Below are 14,765 nucleotides of genomic sequence, written 5' to 3'. Positions count from 1 at the left end.
GGAGGAGGGCTCTGCCTCAAAAGGTGCATTGCTAGAGAAGGCTCCAAGGTACAGGGGAGACCTTTACCTTTTCTAACATTAAGTCTTTTTGCTTTATCTTGCCTTTGCTAAAAGTTGATTCACTGCACTCCATTCAGCAAGGACTTTTTGCATGTTAGAAGTATTTTATATGGAACTATAATTGTGATTTGTGATTAATTCTACCTACGCTGCAAACCTGCGTGAGGTAGGTGTGCTTTAAGTACTTATAATGTAATTTGACAAGTGTTAAGACTGAGGGTGGAAAAGGGATAGGAAGAAGAAACGTAGGCAAGAGCTCTCTGCTATTAGATGGGTGGCTGAAGAGACTGTATGGGAGTAATGAGACCAATGTGTCTTCTGAGGAACCCTGAGAAACACTGAATACTTGCAAATCCAAACACTTGCAAATCTTGGTCTGGGCCAGGATAACGGTTATCCTAGTAAAAGCAGTAACATAGTTGCATTCAAAATGAGAGAGGGCTCCAAACAGGCTCGGAGAAAGGATGACAGAAAATTTAGAAAATGTATCTCCATATTCCTTATAAGAGATGGAAACAGCAATTTTCTAATTTGGAATGGGTATAAGAGTCTGAAAAAATTAAACTGCTCTGGCTGGGACACTCATTAAGGTATACTGATTTGCTGAATTTGACCTCTACAGACTCCAAAACATTGCTTAAATCTTTACAGAGAATATTTAATCAATTTTAGAATTTTTCTACGTCTTCCAAAAGCTGCAACATATCCTCATTCTCTGTTGTTTTTGTTCTTGTTTTCTGGAAGGACAGTACTTCTGTGAATCCAGATGCTCTGGTATTCAAATGCTTAAAGCAAACTGGATGTATCTGGTAAATTCATTATGAACTGTACTGTGGCCTGCTTCTGAATAGTGCAAAGCACTTGCACTATGGAAGACAATTCAGCTGTAATGCCAGCTTGCTGACATAAAAAAAGGAAGTAGGAAATACTCACATTTTGTAAATATTCATTTATGGAAATGATCTTTAAATATATTTTCAATAGAAGCACTATGATTAATTATTCTATATCACAGTGGACTACTCCTTAAGTCTTTCATAAAGTCATTATCGATTTAATCAGTTTGCATTGCTAAAGGCTTCAACAGACATTAATTTATAGAATAATTTTGGGAGAATGAAAATTAGAGTATATGACCTACTCTGAAACAAAATAAATCTATGTAGATACAGTATTTTTTTTTTTTTATTTTTCCCTCTCAGTAGAAATTACAAATATAACCCATGCTATTAAAACATTTTAATAACAACATTATCATTTTGCCTAGACAGGAAAAAAAAAACAGATTTATATTAATGAAGACAATCATGAAATAAGCATATACTAACCATATGTAGTCCTGGTTTCACTGGGATATAGGTGAGGAAAGCAATGGGGTTAGTGTGAATTTACAGTGATGCACTCATCAGAAGCATTTCTTAAAGCTGTTCAGCATATGTGCTCATTATGCTAGTCGTCTTAAGAAAATTCCATCCATGACAAATTATGTTTAGGAATAATTCACTAGGCTGGACATATGGTTGATTCAGTCAAGTATTTAAGTATTATGGTTTCTATCCTGGTCAATGCATGAGGGACCTTCATAACAGTTGTAACTGGACCTAAGTCCCTAGACAGAGATAAGGCTTTTAAGTGGATCACCTTGTGGAATATACAGGTTGGATCCTCTCCACCAGTACAGTTCTTCCCACTATTGCCAGCTCCAAGTGGCATAGTAAGTCTGGAGCAAATCACAGGACAGATAAATCATCCCTGGCCTCTATTTTATTTTTTTCATCTTTAATTTTTCTGAAAACTTGAATTGTCTCTCCTATTATACAAACAGGTGTGTTATCACATGGCCGAAATACACATATCTACTCTAACATGTAGGTTCATTCTAGTCACTTAAAGAAGGCATGCTTGCTAGATCAAATGACTTTAGAATATTCACATATCCATATGATTGGATGTGTAATAAAAAGGGATTGATACTGTTGTAGACAAGCTCCTTTTGTAAGAGACAGCATGATATGTTCTGGTCACAAAGTTGGCCAACGCTGCTCACAGTTCAGGCATAGAAAGAAACAAGAACGTACATTTGCTCGTAGCTTACAAACACAATCATATGATGCATTTATTAGGCTAGTTAATGAGACAGTTGAGGCCAGTGGATATTTCAGGTACCCAGTAAGCCAGGCATGTCTGTTTTAATATTACAAGGACTATTTACTGGTGAAAGTACCTTGTTTTTCTGAGTAGAACACACAAGTCTTGCCAAAGGTCATAACAGTCATTTCCAAAAGTTGCTGCCCCACTTTCAAAGCATCTATATCACTACTGAAAATTAACCTTAAAATCACTCCTTAACTAACAAGTTCTATTTTATTAATTTGTTGCTTACATTGCAAAAAAATCCGTAAAATCTTTTTCCGTTCAACAGAGAATACAAGTCCCTTTTTCCCATCATCTCCTTGGTTTAGTTTTTAGTCATAGCTAAAATGGCTAGACTGTTGAAATTCTTCTATTAAGTATTTTAAAGCAGCAAAAAAGCCATCCCCCCCCCCCCCCCCAAATAAAGTGTACTGTTTCTTGAGAAGCTGTACTTGATTTAATTGTTTGGAGGATAAAATCTCCAAGTGAAGCATGAAAATAATAACGAAAACTTTCTCACATTGCTGCTATTCAGCGTTCCTTAGGCTTTCCTGTCTTTTAAACTATTGACATTTTTAAAGAGAGTACTTGAGAGATGGACAAATGTTTGCTGAGCATCTAAACTACTTTCCAGGGATGGGGGACAGTTTTGTGGGATCTATTTTGCTTTCTTGCTGGGAAAACCTTCTTATCTATTCATTATGTCTATCTTCCCTACTTGCATGCTTCTACCCTCATTCTACTAGGTGAATACCTTGCTGTCTTGAAGGTATGTACCTTCATTTCCAAGCTATACAACTAAAGTTTTTATCTATGTTTTACAAACGCAGAACTAAAGCAGAGGTACTAATTGGTTTTCCAAGCTCACACAGACTGTGGCAGAACGTCTCAAGTCTTAAGATTAATGGCATATTCACCAGAGGTGTTTGGACATTTATCAACGCATTCAGCCTAGGACAAAGAACTGCATAGCTTATAGCATGTAATCTGGAACAATGCTGCAGTAGGTGAAAGGGAAGAAGAAAAGAATGTCCAGGCTGGACAATGTGAAGCTGATAAATTCCACTTTACCAAAGTGTGAAACATTTAAAGTCAATAGTCTTACATTAACCTTCAGTCACACTATGAGTATGAAATCAATACAATGAGGAATCTATGCTTTGGTTCCCATGAGACCAGGATAAATTTATAAGACTCATGAAACTTTAGCTGCTAAAATCTGTGTAAGAAAGACCCAGGCTGTGCAGAATAATTTAGAGGTCTATAGTAATTCAACCTAGAAAGTACAGAAGAACTGATAAAGAAGATGAAGAGCTGTGACATACTGATCGGAGTTGCATTTCAACGATTGCTGCTTTCATAACACAGATTTCATGAGAGAAATATGAAAATTTGAAAGAAGGCGATGCTTTTAGAGTAGAGGCGACATTGTACTAAAAAAGAAATTATCTGATCAAAAACTATTGCTTTTCCTCTAAAAAAAAAGGAAAGAGCCCAGGTCAGCCACATGAAGATGCAGATACTACGATCATATAAGGAATGGCCTAAAGAATACACAAGCATAGCAATACTTTCATAGCAGATACTTTGATATTGCTCAGCCACATGGATAACAAAAGCTGCAATTGTAAAGCCTTAAAGATATTTCTTCCTTAAATATGCTTGTGATGCTGTATCCTAAGACAGATAGCTGCTATTTCTGTGACTTTGCTTCAAGTTATAGAAAGTACTTGCATTTTGGATAAAGAAAAACCTCAACTATTCTCCACTGAGAATGGTTGAATCATAGTCCTATACCTGGGCTTAGGTAATAATGTACGACATGACCACCAGGGGCTGGGTGGGGTGACAGGAAGATCGCAGGAGATCCTAAAAAGGCAAACCATCCAAGAGCCACCAAAGGTAAACCGTGAAGATATACGGACATCATCTTCTACCCCTTCAACTATCTACCCTTGTCCTTTTGCCACTGGCCATTGTGGGCTGTTGAACAAAGAGTTGTGTCTGAACTGGCTACTTCTTTACTCAAGGAATTTGTAAACTCTTTGTACAAACCTTTAGCATACTTCATTTTTCCTTCTCTTATAATCCACATCTTAACTGTGTACAGAAACATACAAGATTGAAAAGTATAGCTTGAAATTATTCATGAATGCAAAAGATAGCAAGACAAAAAAAGTCCTTGAGCAAGAATAAACCGGATTCTACTATAGTTTCTTCATCATTAATAAAATAATCATTTGCATTCTAACTGCAAGAACTTTGTTGTTCATGACCAATCAGAAATAATACTGGGCAATTTACTCAATTAAATTTCAAGGCTCACAATGTGAAGGGGGGCAGGAGGGAAAACCCTCTCGATTTGTCCCTAAAAGTCCTGAGCAAATCAGAGAGCAGAGACAGAAAGAGCCCCCACAGAGCTATTTTATGAAGCATTTTTCCTGATTCTTTTGTGCTGTCAGTCTCTGCATTAGAGAAAGAAATAAGCCTACTGCCCTCTACCAGAAATATACAGCAGATCAAAGGGGAATTAAAAGTTGACTTTTAAAGGCAACTTAAAGAAATATAACTGCCAACTGTATAGTCTTAGTAGGCATGACTACTTTTCAGAATATTCCTGATGGTCTGCAATTCAAATCACATGTAGATATAAATATATGTGTATATACACACATTTCTTTATCTATGAAGGGAGAGTTGTCTAATGCATTTTTTCTCTTGGATTTCCATTGACTGATGCGATACCTTTAGCAGCGGTAAAATTGGTCAACCTGAAAGATCCCTGCTGAACTCGGTCAACAGGCTGAACATGACCTTGGCAGCTGTTTCTGCTTTCAAGGTCACTAAAAACCTTATAAACTGTTTTCCTTTCCATCCCTCCTAGGATTAAACAGCAGTATGGTCAAAAATAACCAACTTAAATATAAGTCTCGAGAGAAAGTCAAAAAACAATAAATGCATCCAAAGGGGAGATGCAAGGTGCAGAAAAAGGTCCATTCAGGGTCATCTCCATGGGCTACGTCTCCTATTCTGCTACAGTTTGCCTATACCTCTCACTGAAAGCAAAGGATGTTGCTTTGCACATTTATAAATCCCCTTCTTTTTTTTTTTTTTTTTGGCAGAACATGCTTCTTTTAGGATTAAATGAATTAGACAGGAAGAAGGCATTATGTTTTTAATGTTTTGAACTAAAGATATTCAGCCTGCAGCCTAGATGCTATGAATTACAGTCCGCAAAAGTATGTTAAGAAAATTACTTGTTCTCAATTAAGAATCGCAAATTCATTCCTCTGATTTTTATGTGTGAATCTAGACTGTCCTTTTGAGGGAAGACAAATGGTGGTACACCCATATGTCCTTATATCTTTTCTTAATTATGTAAGGAGTGCTTTTAAAAGCTATTGTTCATGAAGCAGCTCCTCCCACTGCCTGTGGAACATAATGCAAGAGGCTCTGTTGCTTCCTTCCATTATAGGTTTGGAAATCCCAGCCCAAGCGTGACGGAAGTGTAATTAGCTAAGAAGAAAAGTGTTTTTTCGCTAGTCACTCAAAGGAGACTAGAAGCTGACAGCAAAAAGTAGAAGCTGTAACTAAAGTACATTTGTCTCTACCTAAAATTAAGCAGCTCAGGAATTATTGTGTTACATAATAGCGGATTCTTAAGGAATCATGCATTCTCTGGGAATAGCTGAAGCAAAATGTGCCATGCTTTTCCACACCTCACAGCCAAGTCATCTCCTTGAATCCTGCTGCGAAGTCCTCCTGTGAATAGGCTGCAACTTGGGACTACCACACTGCAGGGAATCCCTAGTAGGAATTCGTAAGTGGTTTCTGCTTACTTTCACTGTACCTATAGTTCAGGTGGTACAGTCAAGCTACTGAGGTACCTTTTCCAAGTACCTACTCTTACCCTTTGGATTCTGAAGTGACATATTTGTTTAAGGATGGACACCAGACATGCTGACTGTACAGTGTATAAAATGCTTTAGAAATATCCAAGCATTTATCTCCCATACCTTCCCTCATGCCTTCAACTAACATAATACAGAACATATTCCAAGATGTGTTGGTGCTTGGGTATGGTTTAGGTAGTTTGCTTTCTCCCATCCCACCTAGTTTCCTTATGGAGCCACAAACAGAGATGTCCTTACAAAAGATTTGGTCTCTTTAAATTTCCAGATCAGTTTTGAAGATTCCGATTTTCCTTCTTCCTAAGGGACTGGAAGTGTTGACTTCACAGTTGCTAAGAACTGCCAGAATGGCTCTAAGCAGTCATAGAAGACTATGAATCTGGACCAGAAAGTTAATGGAATGACTTCAGAAAATCATCCCAAATTTCCTATGTTATACCAGCTCATGTTGCCAAAGGAATAACATCCACTGCTTCGGTGCTGTGCAGTGCAGCTGTGTGACTATTCAAAAGTATATTTGAAAACCACAAAATTGATAAGTTTCATTTGCATGCAGTCCTGGATTCTCAAGTAGGTCTAATTTAGCAAATGCCACATAGGAATAGGAAACACTGTGAACATATTGAGATAATTGAGAAAATTCAGCCAAAAAAATACAGGGAGTTATTATGTTCGCTAATCATTATTTCTCTCACTTATTCTAATTTGTTTTGCTTGCTTTTGTTTAACTGTTCTTTTTTTTATTATACTTTTTCCATAACTCTATTAACCTGCGGAACAACTGTTTATGCGATACAACTAAAAAAAGAAAAAATCCCTGTCAAATTTATTTTAATAAAAGAAATACGCTTACTATGGTATTTTGATGGCATTTACAACTACACTTGTTAGGATAAAACCTATAAGAGTTATGAATCTTCCTATTTTAAAATGATTGTCATTTGCTGTTATGAACAAATCTTCCCCTCTATACAAGGTACTATATAGCACATTTATGAGTATAAAAAGGATTTCATGGCTCTCTCTGAAACATCGGTTAGGTATTTACTTATTCATTTATTCATTAATTCATTCTATTTCAGTAGTACTTCAGGACCTCAGTCAGGGGAACTATTGTGCCAGGCACTGAACAAATGAAATCCAGAAAGTCCTTGATCCAGAATATTTACGATGAATGATGCAAGGATGCAATTAAATACCCTGTTCCTATTCAGTGCAAGAGAGATATACCTACCAAAACAGACAAGAAACCTTTTCCCAGCTTCGTAATTCTTGAGACCTGCCTCTGGTCAGTGAAGTAGCGGTAAAGAAAAAGATGAAGTGCAATAATGTAGGCCAGGTTGTAATTAGATGGGATTCTTTTCACAGTTGGTTCTAAACTTTCCACTGTAACAACGTAAGAAATCTGGTCCTGCATAGTAATTTAGTGCTCAGCTGTATGTTCTGCTCAGCGTTTCATGTCAGGCGATACACTGAGAGTTCAAAATCTTCCGTTCTGGCACCTGACCCTGGTAAAGGAGACCCTCCATTCAGGAGTCATACAACACCATTGCACGTACACAAACAACTGTGGTAATGCCTCCTGCAAGGAGAAGGGGACTGTGCTGCACACGTGTGTGTAAACATGCCCTTTAGATTCCGTTCGCATCCTATTTATTTTCAGAACTGATCTGACTAGTTACGTCTTCTCAGTCCTTAGGGTGCATCCTATTTCCTTCTTCTGTTAGTTGGCATTGTGGCCCAAAGCAACCCTAAACCCTCCCTGACGGAGAAGCTAACGATTTATGATTGAAAGAGGTACTGTTGTATGTGAAAGTGCTGTTCTGATTTTCCTGCAGTAATTCACACTTAGAACCAGATCACATCAACAAATTTGCTTCTGGTATGAACCATAGAAGTGGTGTGGAGGCATATTTACCTTCTTAATCTTCCGTAGCTGTACCACTACATAGAAAAATGTGCCCACATGTCTTTTGTGTCTGTGTCCCCCAGTCTTTGCCTGCTATTTTTCTTCAGATAATACTGTCCTTCATTAGCCCTTCATTTCAAGTCTTTCGAAGATCTTAATCAAAACTGTTGACCTGTGCAGCAGGTTAACAATATGGAAATAATCAATTAAGGACTGCAGGGGAAGAAGAGACAGGATAGAAAGTATCCTGGTATCCAGGTATCTTCTGGCATGGTGACAATGACAACAGCAGAAAATCTTTAGGTTTCTCATGATCATGCTTTTAAAGCCTTACTCTCTAATAATTGTATATAAAACAGAAAGCAGCAAAAAGCAAATAAAAGAGACTCACGAACGCACAAAATGCAAATAAAGGAAAAAGCATTACTGAGTACATGAGTGTTTTTGATTTTTTTTTTTTTTTTCTGATTGAAAGCTGTTGCCTGGGTCCATTTCCAAAGAACTAAATATATAATTATATAACATGTAATTACTCAGCTTGCCAATTATATACAGTGGGGTCAGAAGTTTCCCACATTTGCATGAAAGGACTAATGAAATGGGTCTCAACACCTGGTCTTTGCCGGTGGAAAATAAATTTATTGAATGAAATCCAGGGATAAAAAAATAACATTAATGCTTTGTGTTCTGGTTTTCATATAATAAACGTTTTTGCCAACAATTTTGTTTGCTTTCTTACTAAAAATGAGAACAGTACAGTAGAATCAGACTCTTAAACTGGCAGCCTCAGTGATCCTAAGTCCCTTGATTCACCTAAGGACAAGTAATATACTCAAGGCAGCAAAGAAATACTTTCGTAATTCTCCCAAGCCACCAACACAGCTGCAGCCTGACATATCCCATTATAGAAGCCTATTAAAAGGTACTTCCAACATAGAAAACAATAGATGGTCTATTCCCCAAAGAAGGTTATTTCTATTCTAAACAAGCATTATTTGTTCTGTTAAAATCTACACCACTTTTCACCAAATACTAGGTAAGGGTCAGTCAGGAACTGTGGAACAAAAGCCAGATCTTTTAGACTTCTTTGTCAAAAGGTCTCAGTGTAAATTTCTGGGTCCGCTGGCATTAAGAGAATTTCAAAGTAGTCTCAGCGTGGTCACATTTTCACCTAAGATCTTTTCAAACCCTACACATCCACGTTGTGTGAATTTTTATGAGGTTTTAAAAAATTAAAATATCCTTTAATTGCTTAGAAAATATTGTGACATTTTCATGAGGAGCAACTAGTCACCTTTCTATTCATGTGGAATGCCATCCACAGCTATTTGATTCATTGCCAACTTGCATCAGAAAAAAATGCATCACCTAAAGGCAAAAAAGTTCTTTATCCTTTTGTTGATTAGTAATATGAGTCAGCAAACTGTTGAAACAATGGGCATTTGTCATATAACCCAGAAATTCAAAGCCAAGTGTTGAAGACATGTTAAAAAACAAACAAACAAACAAACAAACAGATTCTAAATGTTCAGAAGATTTTAATTACATTAACACTGAGTCTTTCGGGGTGTGAAGTTAAAGCCTGGCTATAGTGAAATATGCAATGCTTAGTAAGGTCTTTAAGGTCACATTATATATTCGAGATAGAAAGATAGCTGCTCAGAATAAAATTTAGAACACAAAGGAAGGGAACATCAGCCAGCCAAAAATGTATGCTAAAGACATAAGTAAGTCTAACAGAAATTACACCCCCTTGTTGCAATTTACTTATCTGTCTGCACCCTTGAGTTAGGTGATTCCATGTGAAACTCAAGTTTTTAGTAATCAATCTCTAGGCTTTCTCTTTCATGCTTTTATTTTAAAAATTTGAGGAAGGGAGAATTTTTGTAAATTGCCCTGTTAGGTACACAAATTCTGTCAAAAGCAACTTATTTGCCCAAATGCTTCTGTGAATCTGGGTCTTTGGCCTCACCAGCTCAGGAACAATTATCCTAATACAACCTCACCTGGGAAAAAGGAATCTTTTCATTGGAGAAAAGTTAAATAAATAAGCTTCAAATATAACACATCTAGGTAAATACAAGTTACAGTAAGAGACTACTCAGATGGCCAGTGGAACTATACAGATTTGTACCTGTTGAAGATCTGGTCCAGTACATTCGATCCAGTGACACCACAGGTCACTGCCCACGAGGGTTATTCCTTTGACCCTTAACACTTTAGACGTGTATGAAATCTTATTATTTATTAGTAACAACTGTTCCTGAGAGTGTGTTACTTTTGGACTAGCCCTAAGCCTTGTAACCGAGCCCCACAGGTTATTGAGCAGTTCAATCTTGAAGCCCTTGCTATTTCATTACAGTCTAGTCCTTGCTATTTCATTACAGTCTAGTCTTTTCCTGTCTTCATCAGCCTCCCTTGCTTTTCTAGTAAGCTTTTCTATACCTGTTCTGAATTATTTCAGTTCTGATCTTCCTTCCCTTTAAGTCCGTCTTATGTATTCTTCTTAGTGGTTGCCTTTTTCCCCATCATTCCCCACTTCACATCATTCTCATTTAGAACTGTTAAATAACTTTCTACTAAAATGCCTTTTCTCCATAAGAGATAGAGACTATGTCTTCAATTTCTCATTCCATCATGTCTTCCACATTACCTATGCAGGCATTACTTGAACTATGACTTTGGTTGAACTATGGATATGTTTGAATCTAGTTCATCTGGTTGAATATGTGTCGGAATGTTTCCTGCTGTTGTTGAACAGATGAAACAGCACAGTCGGCTCCTCCTTTCAATGTGCCCTGTCTTTGAGCTGCTTCTTCCTCTCAGTTACATAAGCACATTATTATTTTAACTTATTTAATATAATTAGATTTCAAACAAAAAAACTTACCTGTAGCAATATTCCAGGCTGATGTCCTTTTTCTTCCTTCCTTCCTGGTTATACTAGGAATGTTCTATTAGTTTAGGTTAACCTAGTTCTTTTCTCTACTGCAAAGTTTGAACGCGGGCCATACTAAAATTCACAGGATTTAAAATCAATCTTAGAATTTCTGTTTTCATCTCTTTTAAAGTTAAATAAAACTTATTTATATCCAGTAGAATGCTATAGCTCCTCAGTAACTCCTTACTCATTTGATTCGCTCCTCTGCTGTGCATTCTTCTTGTGCTTTCTTTTACATATTTCCCATATTTGAAAAGGAAGTTTACAGCACTACTGCTCACTCTAGACTGTAAGCAGGTTGGCTCATCTTTTGGAGATAGACTCATAAACAACTTCTAAGTTCCACAAATCTTCCACACAAGAAGTGGTCCAAGACCTTTGCATAGGGCACGTTATGTAATCACTGACACCTCAATCATACCTTGAAAAGAAAGGATAATAAAATAGTGATCAAAGATCAAAGAAGATGAATTTTTAATCCTTCACTCATAATAAGAGAATAAAATTTACGAAAATAGCACTGGTGGAGAAGTTGTAAATTGGATCAGGTTATACAAGCAGGTAAGAATTAAAAAACGCTCACCACACAAAATATTGAGTAGTCTATAAAATAAACGCAGGGAGGAAACACGGAATCATTTTACACTGCTACAGCAACTTCCTCAAGCCAATGTTTTCGTAATAATAGTCATGCAGAGCCTTGATGCTTTCAGAGCCCAAAAAAGGAAAAGAAATAACCTTAGATCAAATAAGGCTTTGAAAAGTTATAAACTCTTCATGCGTTGGATGTTATTGTAATCAGAACTGGGCATGTCTGAAAATCACCATGTTTATCTCAGGCTCTTGGAAAAATCTGCTAAACTCACTTGCTTCACTGATCTCCACTGGCTGGTATATACCTAGATATATCTGTCAGAAAGAAAACAGACTTTCCAAAATCATCAGGAGGCCCTGTGAGACATTTAAGTTATTTACTGCATTTATTCAAATTTCTTATTAAAAAGGTAGTCATACTATTTTTTTTTCTAACTCATCTTCCAATTAATAGCTTTGAGGGAAGAAATATAGAAGAGAAATACAAAATGTAAAAAATATATATATATATATATCTTTTTTATCCTGGTTTTATATAGCAGTGTAAAGTGCAATACAGTTTATATAGTAACTCCACTTTGTTTCTCAAAATGAGAAACAATTATTTTCACCAAAAAGAAATTAAAAATGAAAGAAAAAACTACCAGAGAACACATGATGGACCCTAGTGTCTTATAACATATTTAAAAATGCTCACATCTCAGGCCATGATAAATCTTGCAAGAAGATCTCTGCTGCTGTGAAGTGGCTGCTTTTATGTGAAGATGCAGAAAGAAATCTATAGAGACCAGATATCATTTTCAATTTTTTCACACTGAGTTATAGGGAACAAATTGGAGAGAAGCAGCGTCAAGTTTATAGTGGACTCAGGTTTCTGTTGAATACAGCACTAGACAAGTCATATAATTTTAACCACAAGATCCCATTTCTTTAATGTAAAGAATCTGATGCAGAATACTTCAGTGTGGATGCCCTTCTTTTTGACTTCAATAGTAGCTTCTGAATCTAGAGGTAGATATAGCTGCCTTTTCTTTTTCCTTTTATTTTTACATTAAGCTAAAATCAGAATAGTGGTTCAGGTCCCTGTAGATTAAATTAAAAAGGAAATATATCTGCCCTTTTTTTTTTTTTCCTAAGAACGTTCATATGATTTAATGGAGACTCATGCTCTTCTCCCCTCTTCAGGAAACAATGGTGTGATAATCACCTAATAGCTCTCTTTAGTCACAGAGTTGTAATTACAGAAATAGCCTAATAATACCATGTAGCTTGCTATTTTTTATCATCAGTATAAGTAAGGTATCTTTCCAAATGAATAAAGAATAGCTCTAGGTAGTTAGCTGTCTTTACATTTCAAAACTAGGTTGTGGAAAGAAAGTAACATAAAGATAAAAGTATGATTACATTTTATTTCTAGGTAATAAGGAAACATTTGAAAGAGCAGGAAAAGTTTTCCTTCTCTATTTTGCCTGCAAAAAGAAGCTGCTTTATGACTATTTCATTTTAAGGACAAGGCAGAGAGGAGGGAGGAAAATCAATTTCCATTTGGAAGATATTTAAATAGCTCCATCATGGTCCTTACATTGCTGCCATTTCAAAACATATCTGAAGTAACTTACAATCCATTTTTTCCCCAGCTAATATTCATCTACTTGCAAATTTGGTATGAAAATGATTACACGATTCCATGATCGAAAGACACTGGCTTGCATTAAGAAATTCCTAGTCAGTAGCCTCGCAGATCCAGATGTTTCAAGCACAGATTCCAGTCTCTATTTTCAAAACAATTCCAGTATAACTTTAGCCTTTTAGCACTGGCTATTTAAATTGTATCATAAGCCAATTTGGTTAGGGACTATGTTTAAGATATTTAAGGTCCTCCAAGGCCAAAGTTTCTAACTGCATTAGAAATTCCCAGCAAGTATTTTTTAAAGAGACAAAGAAATGGAATATCCACAGTCCCTCTCCTCCTTGTAAAATGATTCTGAAGTTGTTACACAGTTAGTGGGAACATCTGGATCCATGGATAAAAGAACACAACTGTCATATGATTTATGATTCCATTTTCCTGTCTATACCTGGGGCCAGTTTCAGTACTATTTTACCCTCACCCCCACCTTTCACTCATATAACTTTGTCATTTTTAAAGTATTTGAAGATGATTCTCACTTTCTGGCTGTCCCAGAACATCCACCTTGAATGCCTTATGCTTGTTACTGCAGTATCTGTTAAACTAACAGATATATTGGTTTTCGAACAGACATATTCCAAGCAGAGCTACTTTAACAAAGGTAACAAAAGAATCATGCTTGAAATTGAGGAGAATTTTCACTTTTTAATTTTATGACTTTGTATTTTAATATTTTTCGATTTTTTTGATAATTTGGCTAAGTAATGTCAAAAAGAAAATATAATGCTATTTTTATTAGATCAAAAAGTGGGTCTCCTAATGATTTATAATACTTAGGTAAATAATACGAAGTTACTTCTATGACAATTTTTTCCCTTTTTTTTTTTTGTAGAATTGGTTTCTACAAAAAAAAGGGAGAAGAGGGTTTATACATATATTTCTCCATTTTATAAAAACAAGCACTAATTGCATTAAGATTAGAAATGATTTATGCTGGGTCCTTCAGCATGTTACTAGCAGATGCAGAAAAAGAAGATCACAGTGTGATTTCTGACATTTTATTTCTCAGAGCTCAGCTGCATTAAAATTTGTATTATGTTAATATTATTTTAATTCTGCCTGTACAATTTAAAAAATGCAATATCCCTATTGTGTTAGAACATAGAGTGAAATACAGGCTCTTTATCTGAGGATATTACAAAGCACTTTTAAATCAATAGAATGCTGTTTACATAAGGAGCTATATCAGTATAACTATATTGTACCTATATATGGTATTGGAACAAAAAGATGGCTGATCTAAAGATCAAACGTTGGTAATAGAGTAAAGTAGCTTAAATAGCCCCAGGTCTTTGAGCACTGGGCCTAAATCTAGGCTGCTCATAAAAGGGCCTATAACAGCTGCCTTGGAGATATTCAGCATCAAGAGACCTGCCCAGAATCACCCCCTGTGAGGACAGCAGTCCTTTCAAATTCACAAAGCCTTTTGTGAAATGTGTTATGCCCAGAATTAATGTCAGCTCATGTTATTTTGCAGGAATAGAAGAATGATTTAAGTAAATGAGACAATTCCTGACCTGTGACTGG

This window comes from Struthio camelus, chromosome 5 (assembly GCF_040807025.1).
Source record: "Struthio camelus isolate bStrCam1 chromosome 5, bStrCam1.hap1, whole genome shotgun sequence".
In the NCBI taxonomy this organism is placed as follows: domain Eukaryota; kingdom Metazoa; phylum Chordata; class Aves; order Struthioniformes; family Struthionidae; genus Struthio; species Struthio camelus.
This window is presented reverse-complemented; position numbering follows the sequence as displayed.